At 45.6% G+C, this 12,546-nt stretch overlaps 1 protein-coding gene across 2 annotated transcripts in view; it reads left to right on the top strand.

The window, feature by feature from the left end:
• LOC144698102 (uncharacterized) overlaps positions 1 to 12,546 on the top strand; it is an 862,314-nt gene that overhangs the window by 106,734 nt on the left and 743,034 nt on the right. The window lies entirely within an intron of this gene.

The raw sequence follows: 12,546 nt of genomic DNA, 5'->3' as shown, positions 1-12,546 counted from the left end.
CCCACACACGGAGCAGATGAACGGCCTCTCCCCAGTGTGACTGCGTCGATGAGTTTCCAGATTAGACGGGGATCTGAATCCCTTCCCACAGTCCCCACATTTCCACGGTTTCTCCCTGGTGTAAACGGTGCTTTTTGCTTCCATGTTCAAAGGCTGATGATCTTCAGGTCCTGATGAATCGAGAGACTCTGGCAGATTTTGATGTGATTTTGGTTTGACCTTCCTAACTGCAAATCCTTCTCATACTCTGTAATGTGAATTCAAAACAGAAACAAAGAAATATGAAAGAGAACCCACAAAAACAGAAAGGCAGGTTGTGAAATTGAGCTGAATGAATCCGGTAATTTGTGGGGCTGACACGAGGAAAATGTGACTATGAAAACTGCCAGATTGTCATAAAAACCCAACTGGTTCATTAATGTTCTCGAGGGAAGGGAATCTACCTCCCGGTCTGGGCCTACACGAGACTCTGGCCTCTATGGGAGAAGAGAGAGTGAGAGGTGGAGGAGGGAAAAGAAGATGGATTTCATAGATCTGCAGCTCAACCAGAATTTTGATAGAATCTCCCAAACCCATGACCCCCACCACCTGGAAAGACAAGAGCAGCTGGTGCATGGGGAAGCCATCAGCTCCAAGACACACAGCAGCGAGTTCACACTGGGGACAGGCCGGACACCTGCTCCACGTGTGAGAAGGGATTTAATCCATCATCCAACCGGCTGATACACCAGCGAGTTCAGCATTGACTCCAGGGGTTGGATTCTGCTGTTATTGTTGCTGTTGATCACACCCAGTACTGAACCTTGTTCATTCTGATAGTTTGGGTTTGTTTCTGCTGATGTTAAAAATCACTGTAACTGGACTGAAGGTTTAATATTCTGGAAATCGGCTTGTTTTATATTGTAACCCTTACTCTTCAAATAAAGTATATTTCTTTGGCCTAAAACAAACAGTCATTTACTTGTAATTGTTTTCAATTTAGTTACTGTATTCAGTGCTCATCATGTGCTCTGATCGACATGGTGAAGATCAAACACAGATTGTGTGATCACTTTGTGGAACAACCTCTGTTCAGTCTGTGAGCTTGACCCTGAGCTTCCAGTCACTTGTCATTTTAATTCTCCGCCCCACTCCCACTCTGACCTCTCTGTCCTTGGCCTCCTGAACTGTTCCAATGAAGCTCAGTGGGAGCTCTAGGAACAGCAGCTCATCTTTCGATCTGGCATTTTACAAACTTCCAGACTCAACATCAAGCTCAGCAGTTTCTGCACCAACAGAGAGTTGTCAGGATCTGGAACTCTCTACCTGAAAAGGTGCTGGGACCTGACTCGAGAAGGAATTTTAAAAGGAAGTTGACAGGGATTTGAGAATGAGGAACATATGGATTACAAACAGAAAGTGGGTGTCTGGGGCTAAACATGATTGCTCTTTCAAAGAAACAGCACAAGCATAAAGGGTTGAATGGGCTCTTTCTGTGCTGCAAGTTTCTATAATTCTAGAAGTTGGCCGTTTAGTCCCTCGTCCCTGTCAGATTTCAATTTAATCTCGCATCAACTGCTGTTTGTGGAACAGAGTTCCTAACTTCTACCTCCCTTTGTGTGTAGAAGTATTTGCTGACTTCACTCCTGGAAGGTCTGGCTCTCATGTTTACACTATGCCCCCAGAGTCTAGGACTATGACTCTTCTTTGGAACTGACTGAATCTTTGTCTGAATCTGGGGAAGTGAGGACAAGCATGGTCAAAAAATTGTAGCCATGTCTTTCACAGTGAAATGAGGAAACAATCGTTGACACAAAGCTTGACAAGTTTGGAGTTTTCTGCCACAAATGACAATTCCCTCACCAACATCACTACCCATTCACTCCACCTTCCCCTCTCAATATGACAATAGGCAATTGCCTGCATAAGGCAGGCCTCTTACCAGGGTTTCCAGTCCCGCACACACCATGTGTTTTTTTATTCTATGATGGGATGTGCATTGCCCATCCCTAATGGCCCTGGAGCTGTGTGGCTTGCTGGGCCGTTTCAGAGTGAACCACATCACTGTGGGGCTGGAGTCACATGTAGGCCGGACTTGGTAAGGACGGCAGATTTCCTTCCCTAAAGGGACATTAGTGAACCAGATGGGGTTTACGATAATTGATAGTTTTATAAATTATTAACTGACTCTTGGAGTCCAGGTATCATTCCGGTAAAACTGTGCTGCACTCACAAGGACAATAACCCATAGTCCTATGTTGGGACTTGAACCCATGTCACGAGCCCAGTGGCATTACCACTGGGGCACCGTCTCCCCGCCCTCCAAGCTCGCGCGCGGTGTCCAGGCTCCCCCCGGTTCACAATCTCCACCCGCCCTCCGAGCTCGCGCGTGGTGTCCAGGCTCCCCCCCGGTTCACAATCTCCACCCGCCCTCCGAGCTCGCGCGTGGTTTCCAGGCTCCCCCCCCCGGTTCACAATCTCCAGCCGTTGGCTTCATTTCTCACCCTTTGTGATCTCAACGCGACCGCTCCTTCTTCCAGCTCCGGTTCTAGTACTGCGCATGCTTCAGTCGCAGCCTAGCCCCGCCCCTCTATCACTCCAATTGGTTGGAGGGCAAACCGCACCCGCTCGGTCCTCTAGTCCCGCCTCTCTCTTCCTATTGACCCGGAATCGCTGTCAATCAGTCGAGCATTGTGAGCTGTCAGGTGAGAGTTCACTGTCGGGAGCGGGTTAATAAACCCCGGGCAGAGGGGCGGGATTTACAAATCCCGAGTGCGGCCCCAGATCCGAATATTTAACAATGAACATTCTCCACTCTCACTATCCGCCGGACAGGTAGATAAGGTGGTTAAGAAGGCATATGGGATACTTGCCTTTATTAACATTTAAGTTATGAAGAGAGGTTGGATAGACTTGGGTTGTTTTCTTTGGAGCAGAGAAGACTGAGGGGTGACCTGATCGAGGTGTACAAGATTGTGAGGGGCATGGACAGGGAGCAGCTGTTCCCCTTAGTTGAAGGGTCAGTCACAAGGGGACACAAGCTCAAGGTGAGGGGCAGGAGGTTTAGGGAGGATGTGAACAAAAACTTTTTTACCCAGAGGGTGGAGAATGTGCTGCCTGGGAGAGGGTGATTAAGGAGGGTTGCCTCACATTCTTTAAAAAGTACCTGGATAAGCACTTGGCACATCATAACATTCAAGGCTATGGGCCCAGTGCTGGTAAATGGGATTAGGTAGGTAGGTCAGGTGTTTCTCATGTGTTGGTGCAGACTTGAAGGGCCTCTTCTGCACTGTGTGATTCTGTGAACAACCTCAAACAAAGAAACCAGGACCCTCCGAGCATGCACAATTCACCCGGCCAACCCGCGGCAGATAGAGCGGTTTCTGAGATGTTTGGGACTGTGGGTAATACGGATGCCATTAGAGACCCAGAGTCCGTTGATCATTAAAATAAAAGCAAAATACTGCGGATGTTGGAAATCTGAAATAAAAACAGAAAATACTGGAAAAACTCAGCAACTCTGGCAGCATCTGTGGAGAGAGAACCAGAGATAATGTTTCAAACCCACTATGGCTCTTCATTGGAACTGACTTAATTTTTGTCTGAATCTGAGGAAATGAAGACAAGGTAATGCTGATATAGAGATTGCAACTAAGAAAGACGAAGGCCCATCTCCTACCATCCAAACCCTGTAACAATGGATCTGTTGGCCAATCTTTGCAATGAATCCATTTCAGAAATCTGTAACAGACCAATACATAATTCTTCTGCTATGTTTTGCATTTGATGGGAATTATCAAATGTTTTTAAGACTACGAGCTTGGGTTGTGGATGGTGATGTCTTCACTCTTCTTGGTTGATCGAATCCAGAAGGGCTACTGTAGTTAAAAGGACTCGGTTTGCAAGATACAATCGCATTTAGAGGGATAAAGGAACATTTTAATATCATAGTTCAGTGACACCTGATCACTTATCAACTGAGTCAGTTTGTAAAAACGTAAAGAAAATAATCACAGCTGCTACAGGTTATTCTCTAGCTACAGTGAGATAGATAAGAAAGGAATCAAGAGAAAGGAATCAACAGTGCAGAGGCATTGGAAGAGAATGGTTTGGTTAATGGTGTCAAAGACTGCAGACAGGAAGAGAAGGAAATTGCGGCAGAATTTACCTCTGCCATATTCACAAAGGCTGTTATTTGTGACTTAAATAAGAGCTGTTTCAATGTTGTGGCAGTTACAGAAATCTCATTGAAGGCATACAAACATGGAGTTCTGGGGAAATATGCTTGGATTTGGGAGGTGACAAGGACTTTGGAGAGGAAAAGGTGATTAGAGTGGTAGTTGGCAAGAACATTGGGGTCAAGGGCTTGTTTTCTTGAGGATAAGTAGTTATGGCAGATTTAAAGGAAAGGACAGTACCTGAAGAGAGAGCTGTTAACAATATCAGCAAACATGGGAAGGTTGGGTGATCAATTGGAATAGGAATGGAGGAGGTGGGTTTTATGGAAAAGATAAGCTCTGAGAAGCATGAGGGAAGATTGAAGAGAAGCTAACGAAAAAAGCAGATTCAGGGCTGCAGCAAAGGGGCTCTTTAGAGGCGGTTTGGCCTAGTGAGTCAGTGGAAGGGAGGGAAGCAGCAGAGGCAGCTGATCGGATTGTCTCAATCTTAGTGACAAAAAAGCTCCATGGAAAGTTTGGCCCAGGTCTCTCTCCCTCTTAAAAACATTGACATCTTTTGCTTTCCCAGCTTGACACATTTATTTGTCTGACAAAGAATGGCCTCTTTCTTAATATTCACAATTAAAGGGGTGGTTACCCAGGGGCCAATAAATTAATATAGGGCAGAGGTATATCTCGTGTTGTTAAATGGTACATGTTATTTATGGTTCTCTAATTAAGTACATTTATTTCATTCCTTGTGAATAAATCTATTTCAGTAACAATTGCTGAAATGTTTGCTCCACACGCAAAGCGTTTCATCAAGTTTTCTTGTGGAGTTTGAGACAAAATCAGCTTTCAAAATGATGCAGAGTTTCAGTGGCCAGTAAGTTCACAGATGACATAAAAATTGGTGGTGTTGTAAATAGTGAGGAGGAAAGCCTTACATTACGGGATGATATAGATGGGCTGGTAAGATGGGCAGAGCAGTGGAAAATGGAATTTAACCGTGAGAAATGTGAGGTAATGCATGTTGAGAGGACTAACACGGCTAGGGAATACATAATGAATGGTAGGACCCTAGGAAGTACAAAGGATCAGAGTGACCATGGTGTACATGTCCATAGACCCCTGAAAGCAACAGCACAGGTAGATAAAGTGGTTAAGAAGGCATATGGGATATTTGCCTTTATTAGCTGAGGCGTAGAATATAAGAGCAGAGAGGTTATGTTGGAGCTGTATAAAACGCTAGTTAGGCCACAGCTGGAGGACTGTGTGCAGTTCTGGTTGCCACACTATAGGAAGGATGTGATTTCACTGGAGAGGGTGCAGGGCAGATTCACCAGGATGTTGCCTGGGCTGGACCGTTTCAACTATGAAGAGAGATTGGATAGGCTAGGGTTGTTTCCCTTAGAGCAGAGAAGACTGAGGGGGGACATATTAGAGGCTTACAAAACTATGATGGGCATAATTAGCGGAGGTGTCAATAATAGGGGGCATGGAATTAAGGTAAGGGGCAGGAGGTTTAGAGGGGATTTGAGGGAAAAAAATTCACCCAGAGGTTGGTTGGAATCTGGAACACGCTGCCTGAGGGCTTGGTAGAGGCAGGAACCCTTGCAACATTTAAGAAATATTTAGATGAGCACTTGAAAAGCCATAGCATACAGGGCTATGGGCCAGGTGGTGGAATATGGGTTTAGAATAGACAGGTGCTTGATGGCCGGCACAGTCCCAATAGGCCAAAGGGCCTGTTTCTGTACTGTATAACTCTATGTGACTCTGTTCAACAAATGAGGGAGATCCGTGCTCAGCCACGCCCCTCACTCACTCCGATTGGATGGGGGACCTGCTGCTCCCGTTCAGTTCTCCATCCCGCTCCTTCCTCCTACTGGCCTGGTGCTGCCATCAATCACATGGGCATTGTGAGCTGGAGCATGTTCAATATGGCTGCCCCATCTATATCGGTGCGCATGCGCATTGCGAGTGGTGTCCAGAGACAGACAATTGAAGGGGTGGTTACCCAGGAACAAAAGCAAAAATTGCTGGAAAAACTCAGCAGGTCTGACAGCATCTGTGGAGAGAAAGTTAACATTTTGAGTCCATATGACTCTTCATCAGAACTAGAGAGAAATAGAAATGTAGTGAAATATAAGTTGTTAAAGGGGGTGGGACAGGTGAAGCTGGATAGAGGGCCAGTGATTGGTGGAGGCAAAGGAGAGACTGCAAAAGCTGTCATAAATAAAAAGTCAAAGGGGTGTTGACGATGGTGATATGAGCTAAAGGATGTGCTAATTGTGACATTAAGGGTGGAAAGCAGGATGAGCAGTGACAGATGGCCCTGGTGGGGGTGAGGTGTGGGGGAGGGGATCGAAATAGGCTTAAAGATGGGGAATAAAGAATGAATAGAAATAAATTTCAAAAATAATAATAGAAATCAGTGAAAAAAGAAAAAAAATATATATATATAAATAAAATTAAATTTTAAAAGGGGGATAAAAGAGGGGGTGAGGATGGAGGAGAGAGTTCATGACCTGAAGTTGTTGAACTCAATGTTAAGTCCAGAAGCCTGTAAAGTGCCTAATTGGAAGATGAGGTGCTGTTCCTCCAGTTTGCGTTGAGCTTCACTGGAACATTGCAGCAGGCCAAGAACGGTCATGTGAGCATGAGAGCAGGATGGGGTGTTGAAATGGCAAGCGACTGGAAGGTCTGGGTCGTGCTTGTGGACAGACCAGAGGTGTTCCGAAAAGCGGTCACCCAGTCTGCGTTTGGTCTCTCCAATGTAGAGGAGACCACATTGGGAGCAGCGAATGCAGTAGACTAAATTGATGGAAGTGCAAGTGAATTGCTGCTTCATTTGAAAGGAGTGTTTGGGCCCTTGGACGGTGAGGAGGGGGCAAGTATAGGGGCAGGTGTTGTACCTTATGCGGTTGCATGGGAGGGGGTTGAGGTGTAGGGAGTGATGGAGGAGTGGACCAGGGTGTCCCGGAGGGAATGGTCCCTACAGAATGCCGACAGGGAGGGTGAAGGGAAGATGATGTTTGGTGGTGGCGTCATGCTGGAATTGGCGGAAATGGCGGAGGATGATCCTTTGAATGTGGAGGCTGGTGGGGTGATAAGTGAGGACAAGGGGGACCCTATCATGGTTCCGGGAGGGAGAGGAAGGTGTGAGGGCAGATGCGCGGGAAATGGGGCGGACACGGTTGAGGGCCCTGTCAACCACTGTGGGTGGAAAACCTCGGTTAAGGAAGAAGGAAGACTCGTCAGAAGAACTGTTTTGGAAAGTGGCATCATCAGAACTATGCGACGGAGGCGAAGGAACTGAGAGAATGGGATGGAGTCCTAACAGGAAGCAGGGTGGAAGGAGCTGTAGTCGAGGTAGCTGTGGGAGTCGGTGGGCTTGTCATGAATATTGGTGGACAGTCTATCACCAGAAATTGAGACAGAGGGGTCAAAGAAGGAAAGAGAAGTGTTAGTGATAGACCATGTGAAAGTGTTGGAGGGGTGGAAATTGGAAGCAAAATTAATAAAATTTTTCCACGTCCAGGTGACAGCATGAAGTGGCACCGAAGCAGTCATCGATGTACCGGAGAAAGAGTTGTGGGAGGTTGGGAGACTATGAGCTTGGAAGCTGTGGAGGGAAGATCTCCTTTTGACACACAAAATAAACCCAACAGCCAAGTATTATGTGCAGTTCTGGTCACCAAATTATAGAAAGGATATAGAGACACTGGAGAGGGTGCAGAGAAAATTGATAAGAATGATATCAGAAATGTATGGGTTTACATATCAGGAAAGGATGAACAGACTGAATCTCTTTTCTCTTGAAAAAATATGTCTGAAGCTGAACTAATTTAGGACTTTAAAATGATGAAAGTTTTAATGGAGGGGAAACAGAGAGCATGTTTCCTCTTGTGGGGAAGAGCAAAACTAGAGACCATCAATATAAGATAGTCACCGAGAAATCCAATAGGGAATTCAGAAGAAACTTCTTCGCCCAGAGAGTGGTGAGAATATGGAACTCAAGACCACAGGAAGTGGGTGAAGGGAATAGTATAGATGTATTCATGGGGAGGCTAGACAAACATATGTGGCTGAAGGAAATATTAGGTCATGATGGTAGATTTAGAAGTGGAAAGATGAGAGGTGGCTTGAGTGGAACATAAACACCAACATGCACTGTTTGGGCTGAATGGCTTCTTTCTGTGCTGTATATCCTATATAATCCTGTGTAAGGCTTAACTGATCGTCCAACCTGGAGAGACACATGGACACTAGTAACAAGGTACTGCACACAGTACTTAGCTGTTGGGTTTATGTTGTGCATCAGGTAAGCTTTGCTTTTTGCTTCAATGATAGATGTCATCTCTGCTGAGTAGGTCTCAAACCAGCCTTTGTTGTGGATTCCCCTTTACCAAATGTTACTGCTGCTATGTAAGAAATGATTGAACTCAGCGACTTCCAAACTTCATCAATATCAATGTTGATTGATTAAACTTTTATTGATGTGCCTGTAAAATATTTCACTGTTTTGATTCCTGTTGTTTGATAATTTAATTTCATAATGGAGGTTTCACTTTGAAGAGTATGTAAGTCAATAAGAATTGTCAGCAAGGATTAAGCAACAGGGAGAAACCGTGGAAATGTGGGGACTGTGAGAAGGGATTCAGTTCTCTATCCCGGCTGGGAACTCATTGGCACAGTCACACTGGAGAGAGGCCATTCACCTGCACTGTGTGTGGGAAGGGATTCATCGAATCATCCAGCTTCCAGAAACACCAGCACATTCACAGTGAGCAGAAACCGTAAAACTTACTCCGTGTGTGGGAAGAGCTTCACTCAGTCATCCATTCTCCGGATACAGTCTGTGAGAATTCTGTTCTTTCTTTGACTGTGTATTAATATAGTCTGCAGAAGTTGTGTTCTTTCTTTGCCTGTGTGTTGATCTGTAGGGTAGAATCTGTGGAGGTGATGTCATGCTTTGAACCGGCTTGTCTGAGTTTAGAACTGTGAGATGGTGGAAGTGCAGAAGTTCTATGTAATCACAGAGGAATATGTGTGTGCTCTCATCAACGGGCGAATGCTGTTCACATGAACACACCTGTGATTGGACAAGAGCCACATGATTGAATAGTGAAATGTCCATGGACAGTTCTGATTGGTGGCCTCAGGGGAGCCAGTTGGGGGGTTTCCAGCATAAGAACAGTCCACCTGAGGGGTTTGGTGCAGTGGAGAAAAGAACAAAGGAAAGAAGAGAAAGAAACACGAAAGCTGGAAACTCCACAAGAAAACTGGAAGCTCCAAGGGAAGAAGTGTGCTCTGCTGTCCAGATATGACAAGGGAAGTATAGAGCTCACGTTGTTCTGTAAATCACTGCCTGAACTTTACCTTTAGTCTTTAAGTTTGTCCTGCCTTTCTCTTAATAGAGCTGCTCTATAACTGAAATTTATTGACACATCCGATCCTGATTCACTTGTGTGTCCAACCTCACTGCCAATCAGGTTGTTCAGTCTGATAAGAGACCTTTTAATTGTTCTCACTGTTTGAAGAGTTTTCAAAGCTCTAAAGATCAGATGAAATACCAATGGAGAGAAAACCATTCACCTGCACTGAATCTGGGAAGGGATTCACTCGATCATTCAACCTTCTGACACAACAATAAGTTCACATCTGACTGTATTGGTTGGATTCTATTGTTCTGTTGTTATTCTGGCCACCACCTGAGTCTGAGCCACATTGTTCATCATCTCAATGTTGATTTCACCTTGAACTGATTTTGTGACCAACATCGGCTCCATTACCAAGGCATAGACACTTAGAAACATAGAAAATAGGAGCAGGAGTAGGCCATTTGGCCCCTCGAGCCTGCTCTTCCATTCAAATGATCATGGCTGACCCTCTACCTCAACATCATACTCTCCCTCTTTCCCCAAACCCCTTGATGCCTTTCATGTCTAGAAATCTATTCAGCGATTTGGCCTCCACAGCCTTTTGTGGTAGACAATTCCACAGGTTCACCACGCACTGAGCAAAGAAATTTCTCCGCAACTAAGTCCTAAATGGCCTGCACCATATCCTGAGATTGATCCCTTGTTCCAGACGCCCCCCACCACTCACTCCCCCAAACCCAGCCAGGGGAAACATCATCCCTGCATCCAGTCTGTACACTTCTGCCCGAATTTTATACGTTTCAATGACGTCCCCTCTCATTCTTCTGAACTCTAGTGAATACAGCCCTAGTCGACCCAAAACTCTCCTCATACAACAATCCTGCCATCCCAGGAATCAGGCTGGTGAAGCTTTGCAGGCACTTCCTCTGTGGCAAGTATATCCTTTCTTCGGTAAGGAGACGAAAACTGCACACAATACTCCAGGCTGCCTGCTTCCAGCTCTGTGACATCTCCCATTGCCCATTTCAAAATGATGCAGAGTTTCAGCCAATGAGGCTGATCTGGACTCAGCCCCGCCCCTCATTCGCTCTAATTGGTTGGAGGATCAGCCGTCGGTGCTCATGCCTCCAACCCCGCCCCCTCTTCCTATTGGTCTAGCTCCGCCGTCAATCAGCCGCGCATCGTGAACTGTCAGGTGAATAAACCCCGGGCAGGGGGGCGGGGTTTACAAATCCCGAGTGCGGCCCCAGAGCCGAATATTAAACAATGAACATTCTCCACTCTCACTATCCGCCGCTTCCGGCTTCTCTCCGGGAACAACCTCAAACAAAGAGACCAGGACCCTCCGAGCATGCGCGATCCACCCGGCCAACCCGCGGCAGATGGAGCGATTTCTGAGCCGTATGGTATTGTGGGTACTGCGGCCGCCATTAGAGAGCGAACTCACTTAATCTTCGTTTGATTCTAGGGAAGTGGGGGTGAGATTCCGCTAATGCCGGTGTTGAAAAATAAGAAAGATCAAGCTCCATATTCTACCATCCGCATCCTGCAATAATGGAGCTTTTGGCCAATCTGTGTAATGACTGTTTCAATAAGTCACAGAAGACACAGTTGCTCTGCAATGCCTTGCATTTTAATGGGAATTTTCAGATATTTTTACTGCTATTAGATTGGGTTGTGGACTACACCATCTTCACTTTTCCCTGTTGATCTAATCCAGGAGCGGTGATATATTTAGAAGGACTTGGTCTGTAAGAGACAGTCAATGTGAGACTGGTAATGGAACGTTTTTATGTTAATGTCTAGTGACACATGATCATTTTCCCAGTGAGTCAGTTTGTAAAAAAACACCTCAAATAATCACAGCTACTGCAGCTGATCCTCTTGCTACAATTTGATAAGAAAGGAATCAGGGATCAGTACCACCCAGCTGGACAACAGTGAAGAGGCATTGAAGGAATTTATGTTTTAATTCATTTATGGGATGTGGCTAGGCCAGCATTTATTCACCATCGCTATGGATGGTTTGGTCAATGGTGTCAAAGACTGTAGATGGGCCAAGAAGGACAAAGGACAATGAGGGAGAGTTTACCTTGGTTACATTGGATGCAGTTTAGGACGATGAGAAGAGCTACTTCGATAATGTGGCAGAGGCAGAAATCTTGTGTGTCGAGGGGCCAAATGGCCTACTTCTGCTCCTATTTCATATGTTCAGATTCAAAAATGGAATTCCAAAAAGATGGGCAGGATTTGGGAGGTGTCAACGCATTTCAGGACTTAGAAGGGGAAAGGGAGCTTGGAGTGGTTTGCAAGGATGGTGGGATCAATGGTTGATTTTATTGAGGAGGGGGTGATAATGTCAGATTTGAAGGAGAGAGGAGCAGTGCCTGAAGAGAGAGAACTGTTAACAATGTTAATGACCATGGGAAGCTTGGAGATCAACAAATGAGTGAAAATAGGGCTGGGGTAGCAGGAGATGGGTCTCATAGCAAAGCTAAGTGCTGAGAAGGAACGAGGGGACATGGGAGAGAAACTACAGAAAGATGTACGTTCAGGGCGAGGGGGGAACATTCAAGGTTAATTGGACAGGTGATCTAGTGGAAGGGAGAGAGGCAGCAGAGGCAGCTGATCAAATTGTTTCAATCTTAGTGACAAAGAAACTCCATGAGCTTCTCACACTTGTTGGCAATGAGGATGGAGGAGACAGGGGAGAGGGAGAGCCCTTCAAAAGGAACTAACTTGTCTCAGAGATACTAAAAAGACTCAACACACTGTATTTAACACAAAGCTGCTGATTTGAATTTTATCCACAATACTATGCCCTATAACTGGGCTGGAGTTTATTAACATCAGCAGAAACAGACCCCAATGAACATAGTTCAGTTCTGTTTGTGATTAACAGCAAAATCCAATCACGATAGTTACTTGTGAATTCCCTGGTGTGCCAGTAGGTGGGATGACGAGTGAATCCCTTCCCACACTCAGAGCAGGTGAATGGCCTCTCCCCAGTGTGAAGAACTGGT

The sequence above is a fragment of the Cetorhinus maximus genome, chromosome 23, assembly GCF_964194155.1.
Source record: "Cetorhinus maximus chromosome 23, sCetMax3.hap1.1, whole genome shotgun sequence".
In the NCBI taxonomy this organism is placed as follows: Eukaryota; Metazoa; Chordata; class Chondrichthyes; order Lamniformes; family Cetorhinidae; genus Cetorhinus; species Cetorhinus maximus.
This window is presented reverse-complemented; position numbering and strand designations above follow the sequence as displayed.